Genomic DNA, 7071 nt, shown 5'->3' with positions numbered 1-7071 from the left:
GAGGGAGGGAGGGAGGGAGGGAATCTTCATCATACAAAGTTGACAGCAGGATGTGAGAAAAATCCCTCAGGTCTTTGTCCACATGAAGTAGAAAAGGTTGAAGGCATTTAAGGGTGGAGTATTTTCAGAAGACACAAAGAGGTTGTCAAAGTGAAACTGAAGGGGAATTTTACAGCAGAATGTACAAGAATGAGAAGATTGAAAGGAGGTTTTTACAGAGAGTGATGACACAGTGTGAGGCCCTTTGAAGAATGTGGAACAGCAAACCACAAGATGCGCTTGGAAGTCCCACATTTTCCACTTTGAAGTAGAATATAGAAGGGGAAAACTACAAACGTTGAAAATATGTTCCCCAAACTCCAAACCAAATGCAGTTTTCTCAACATCCCTACGCAATAAATGTCCCCAGGACCACAAACTTGCCCTGGACTACGTCACACAGTCCAGACCTGATAAGGAATTGTACTGCTTTGTGTGTTATTTTCTGGGTTTTCAGTAAGTCTTTAGTTTTAATAGCTCATCTTATTTAGGAATTACAGCAAATCTTTTAGGGAGGAAACCAGATTAATATTTATATCACTGAAAAGTTTAAGGAATAGAGTTTTGTTGCAGATATTTCTAAATTCTTTTCATATGTTTAAACTTTTAAAAGATTTCTAATGACCTAGTTCATCAAAAATGCTTAGTACTCTAAACATAAAACAGTTTTAGAATTTATAAAAAAAATAGTCAATAGAAAAGTAAATTTCAGGGGCTGCGGAGGTGGCTCATTGGTTAAGAACACTGGTTGTTCTTGCAGAAGACCCGGGTTTGCATCCCAGCACCCACATGGCAGCTAACAACTATCTATAACTCCAGTCCCAGGGGATCCAACAGCCTCTTCTGACCTCCTTGGGCATTGCACGACGCAGGTGTACTTACCTACATGCAGGCAATACACGCATACACATAAAATAAAAATATTTTTTTAAGTTTAAAAAAAAGTAAATTTCAGTAGTATATTTATTTTGAGTCATATTTTTAAGATAAAGTTACATAAGTAAAATCCCCTCATCTTAGGTTCATAACTCAGTGAATTTTGACAGATGTGTAGTCATGAACCGTCACCAAAATCAAGATTAAGTCATTTCAGCATTCCGAAACTTCCTTCATCCCAGCTACCTACTGCTGATTGCTGGCCCATCACTTTGTGTTTTCCAGAACATCGTGTATTGAAATGGGGCATTCGTGGTGATTTCTGTGCTTGTCACAGTGGTTCATTTTGTACCCAGCTCTTCAGATCCTCCGTTGGTAGGATCATTCCAGTGTGTGGCCCGTACAGGCCCTGCATGTCCGTTGATGGACGCTGAGGTTGTTCAAGGTTTTCACTTTGTGAATGCTGCTCATAGAAACTGTGCAGGTGGTTGAGCAGATATTCAGGTTATGTCACTTTGTTCTTTAACGCCTTGGGTAGCTGGATGGGTCGTAAGAAGATTCTGCACTTGATCTTTTAAGAAACTTCCGTGTTGTCCCAAAACAGCAGCTGTTTCTCGTTCCTGTCACTGTTCAGCAGTTTTTATTTCTTCAGTTCAGTCAGTCTAGTAGATGTGCTGTCTCCTTGTAGCATATTTATATGTCCAGTCAGCATCTCTATGTACTTACTAATAAAAGACATTGTTTATTTGGCAATGATTCAAGGTTTTATTCATTTTTCTTGCCTTGCCTTTTTAATGTTGAATTCTGTTATTCATAGATCGTGGACGTGAGCCTTTGCAGATATTGGTTAGCAGATACCTCTTCTAGCTCTATGGCTCATATCCTTACTCTCTAAAGAGCGTCCTCCATGGAGAAGCTTTTAAACTTTTATGAAGTCTCATTTAATAGTATGGTTTATGCTCTAGTTTTCTAAGAAACCTTTGCTAAATTCAGAGTTTTGGTGATTTTTTCTGAAGCGTGCTTCTGGAACTTTCACAGTTCAGATTCTATCCTTTGTTTTGCGATGAATTTAGTGTCAACCTTTATACATCTGCAAGGTTTCAGGACCATGATGTATTTCTGTTATATACAGGGATCCAGTTGCCTGGGGGCTGTTTATTGGACATACTATCTTTCCTTACTAGAATTGCCTGGGTATCAAGTCAGTTGGCCGTACACACTGGGGTCCGTCCCAGCTTTCTGTTGTGTTACACTAACATATATGCCTATCTTTACACAAGTTGCACACTACCTTCATTCCTATAGGCTTATGGTAAATCATAAAATCAGTCAATATGAGTGCCGTCCTAGTTTGTTTCTGCATTGCTGTGACAAAAATACTCTGACCAATGCCAACTTGGGGGGGAAAGGGTTTATTTTATCTTACATCTCCCTGGTCACAGTTCATCAGGTAGCCCAAGGTAGGAACTCAGGGCAGGAACCTGGAGGCAGAAGCTGGAACACAGGCCATGGAGGAACGCTGCTTACTGGCTTGCTCCCCTGGCCCCTGCTCAGCTTGCTTTCTTATGCAACACAGGCCCACCTGCCCAGGGGTGGCACCACCCACAGTGTGCTGGGCCCTCCCACATCATACAACAATCAAGAAGATGCCCCAACAGACATGGCACAGTCCAGTCCAATAGAGGCAATTCTCCAATTGAAGCTCCCTCAACCCAGGTGTGTCAGGTTGACACTAAAGCTATCCAGCACAGAGTCCTTTTTTCTTCTTCATTAAAACTGTTTGGGCTATTTTAGGCCATTTCCTTTTCTATAGAGTCAACTTGCCAGATTCTTCAAAGACATAAGAGTGTGCCAGGATTCTGATAAGGACAGAATTAAATCGGTAGATCAGTTTGATTAGAACTGATACTTGGAAAACATTATGCATTCTCATCTCTGAGTATAATATGTCTCCACACTGTTTTCCGTCTTTTACATTTTCTTTTTTAACTTTCGTGTATTTTGGCATATGGAGGCTCCAATGTACCATTTTGGCATATAGCGGCTGCAGTGTAACATTCATTTTACTGCTGTGTGTTTAACATGTTTATGCTATTACTGATAATTTTTATTATTTCACTTATTTTGCTATGTATGTAAATACAGTAGATCTTTATATTTATCATATAAATGTACTAACATCACTTGTGAGCTCTGAGGATTGTTTCTGAAGACTCTGGAGAGGTTTCCTCTGTAAACAGCCATGTTGTCTGTGGATCAATCTTATTTCTTGTGCTTGCCTGTATGTCATGTGGGTTTTTTTCTTGCCTGGTTCATCGTGTAGACATCTCCTCTCCCACTGACTAAGAAGTGAGGATAGACTACATTGTCTTCTTTTCGTCATCTGCTCTTATTTCTTTTTTTTAAATAATTTATTGAGAATTTTATACATGCATATAAGGTGTTTTGATCAAATCCATGCCCACTCCCTCCCCTCCAACTCCTCCCATATCTCCCCATGACTATTTTCTGATAACTTCATGTACTCTTCCTTCTTCTTTAATTCACTTTTATGGGCTTTTGGCTACTCTAACATTCCCCCTTCTGAAGAGGTAACCCTAAAATCTTTTAAGGATTAGATAAAAGCTTCCAAATATTGTCAACATTTTTGGCCTTTGGAATAGACTACATTGCTAAGAGGCCCTAGGACATTGTAAGTTTTAGCCAAGAAACTTGCTACATTTCTTTGGGGTCTTTTTACCCTAACTGCCTAGCCAATTCCTACCTCCTATTCTTCTCATGCCATCCTCTAAAGGGGTTACCCAAATTGCCAATAGGTAATAGGGACACAGACCGCTCTGGCTTCTTCCATGCTGAACAGGGACACAGGGTGAGGCAACTGGGGTACTCCTTAAGTGGGTCTATTTAAAAGACTCTCAAATTGAAAGCAAATTTATCCATCATTTTAGAACAATAGCTGTTGTTTCCCTTAGCTACAGGTGGGCACTACAGTATTGGAGACCAAGATTTGAAGTCTTACATCTGAACAGCACTTTCTGGTTAGGAACAAAATCATCAATGAGAAATAATTGTCTAAATAACTTTTATATAGACCTAAGCCTAATTCCTGGGAAGTGTAATCCCTTGAACTCTTAAAGAAATATACTGATGACTTTACTGTTTGGTTATACTTTCCTTTTGGGTATTTAAGACCATATAGTTGGCACAAATAAATCAATTTATTTTTACACTTCAGGGCATTTGAGGATCTATTCCTCAGGGGGTCACATGGGCTTGGGAGGAGCTCCTGGCTCCTTTCTTTTACCAGTTCCATCTATGTGAAGATAAGTCAAAGGTCCTGCTTAACCATGTCTGGTCCCCTCACTTGGAAGCATGAATGAGATGTTTCCTCTGAGTTGATCCTCCTCTTTGTAGACTGGACACTGGTTCAAGTCAATTTCATGGGGTCTCCATGGCCTCCCTGAACAAGAGGACAGGTGACTCACCACAGTTACAGGACAGTTTGAGAGCTGTTCCATTGTCCCCTGGAACTTAGTCTGCCTTGGAGGGTAAGGGGCAAAAACTGTCCTTTATGTCCCTCTGACCATATAAGTATAGGCCTCAAACTATGGCTGTTAAACATCCAATAAGGTTAGTTCCACCAGTCTGGTACTTTTTCTTTAAATATTTTATTTTATTATTTTTATTTTATGTATATGCATGTATTGCCTGCACGTAGGTAAGTGCACCCATGTCATGCAATGCCCGCGGAGGACAGAAGAGCTCTTGGATCCTCTGGAACTGGAGTTATAGATGGTTGTTAGCTGTCATGTGGGTGCTGGGATTCAATCCCAGGTATTCTGCAAGAACAACCAGTGTTCTTAACCACTGAGCCATCTCTCCAGCCCCCCACCAGTCTGGTACTTTTAATTATCATGTGCTATGTGGGTAAGACTTGGGTGAAAAACCAAATATTCTCAGATAAACCTTGACTAGATATATGTTTTGTTCCTTAAACTAGTTGACTAAACTATGACCTTTCAGATTATGTGTGTGTTATTTTTGTCTCATCCTTTACAGATCATAACAAACCTACACAGACCTTCATCACTTGCTTAGGCTTTCTGATTTTTTTCTACCTATTTTAGAAAATACCTCCATTCTTATATCCTTTTAACATCTTTTAAATTCTTATTTTCTTTCTCTTTAATAATTATGAGACAATAGCATTAACAAATAAATTTTCCATCTGTAGTGAGACTTCTTTTCCTGGGGATACTATGCAATGCTTATTCCCTTTCAAGTTTCTAGTGTGGAGCCAATATTTGAATAAAGTTTTACTGGGGAACCAATGGATTTATTGAGCTTACTTACTGGGATAACTGAGGGGTTGCTGAGGTGTATGTATGACCTGAGGCTATGCACACTGGAAAGCTTTTACTCAGCATGGGTCAAGCCTTCTCTTCCTAGCCTTCCCCAGATTGTATACTTTAGCCCTCCCCAAATCCAGGAGGCCTTGTGATTAGGGTCAAATTACACACAGTTGGCTGGGAAGAGTGGTTGGATAATGCAGTGAGGGTCCAGTGACCCTGCTTGGTCCTCCTTTAATGAATGAGCACAACTGTCAGCAAGCCCAGTAGTGACTATGTTTAGTGATCAGGCTCAACTGAAGTCACGATGATGGTAGTTATATCATGTAGAAGGGACTGCTGTATAGCATCATCTTATTAAAAGAACCTGGAATTTAAAAGGATTTGGTGCTAGGAGCCACATCTGAGGGAGAACATGTGTCATTTGTTTTTCTGAGTCTATGTTACTTCACTTAGTATAACAATTTCTAGACCCATCTATTTACCTGCAAATTTCATTATTTCGTATTTCTTTACTGCTGAATAGAACTCCATTGCATAAATATACCACATTTTCATTATCCACTCGTCAGTTGAGGGGCACTTAGGTTGCTTCCATCTCTTAGCTATTGTGAAAAGAGCAGCAACAAACATGGTTGTACAAGTGTCTCTACAATAGGATGAGCCCTTTGGGTATATGCCAAGGAGTGGTATAACCGGGTCATATGGTACATTCATTTTTAGTTTTTAAGTGTTCTCCATACTGTTTTCCATAGAGGCTGCACAAGTTTGCAATCCCACCAGCAGCAAATGAGTGTTTCCCTTTCTCCACATCCTTGCCAGCATTTGGTATCATTTGTTCTCTTGATCCTAGCCAGTCTGATTGGGGTAAGGTGATACCTTAGGGTGGTTTTAATTTGCATTTCCCTAATTACTAACAGTGTTGAACACTTTTTGAGGTGTTTCTTAGCCATCTTTATTTCTTCCTTTGAGAACTCTTTGTTCAGCTCCTTAGCCCATCTTTTAATTGGGTCATTTGGTTTGTTGATTCTTTGTTTTTTTGAGTTCTTTATATATTCTGGTTGTTAAACTTCTGTCAGATGTATCAGTGGTGAAGATTTTTTTCCCATTCTGTGGATTTTATCTTCACTTTTTTGATTTTTTGCTATACTGAAGCTTTGTAGTTTAATGAGGTCCCACTTGTTGATTGCTGACCTTAATTCCTGAACAACTTCTGTCCGATTTAGAAAATCCTTTCCTACACTATATCCTGTAAGTTACTGCCAATATTTTCTTCTAATAGTTTCAGGGTTTCCAGTTTCACATTGAGGTCTTTGATCCATTTGGAATTGACTGTTGTACAAGGTGAAAGATAAGGATCTAATTTCATTCTTCTACAGGTGTAAATCCAGTTTTGCCAGCACCATTTGTTGACAATTCTGTCTTTCCTCCATTGTGTGTTCTTGGCACCTTTGTCAAATACCAGGTGGCTGAAATTGCGTGTACTCGGGTTTGGATATTCAGTGATATTCCATTGATCTATGTGTATATTTTTGCACCAGTACCATGCTGTTTTTAAGACTATAGCTCTGTAGTATATTTTGAGATCTGTTATAGTAATCTCCCCAGCATTGCTCTTTGTGCTCTGGGTTGCTTTTTCTATTTGGGGATTTTTGTGCCTCCATATGAATTTAAGGATTTTTTTTCTAATTCTATGAAGTATGTCATGGGGACTTTGATTGGGGTTGCATTGAATCTATATATTGCTTTTGGTAGGGTGGTCATTTTCACAATATTAATTCTTCCAATCCATCAGCATGGGAGGCCC

The 7071-nt window shown here is 39.5% G+C and overlaps 1 protein-coding gene across 10 annotated transcripts in view; it reads left to right on the top strand.

Moving 5' to 3' along the window:
- Lrrc7 (leucine rich repeat containing 7) overlaps positions 1-7071 on the top strand; it is a 432681-nt gene that overhangs the window by 155772 nt on the left and 269838 nt on the right. The gene's annotated exons all lie outside the window — the stretch shown is intronic.

This window comes from Nannospalax galili, unplaced genomic scaffold (genome assembly GCF_000622305.1).
Source record: "Nannospalax galili isolate Female #2095 unplaced genomic scaffold, S.galili_v1.0 scaffold442, whole genome shotgun sequence".
NCBI classification, from domain to species: domain Eukaryota; kingdom Metazoa; phylum Chordata; class Mammalia; order Rodentia; family Spalacidae; genus Nannospalax; species Nannospalax galili.
Note: the sequence above shows the minus strand (reverse complement) of the source record. Positions and strands in the feature narration are given on the sequence as shown.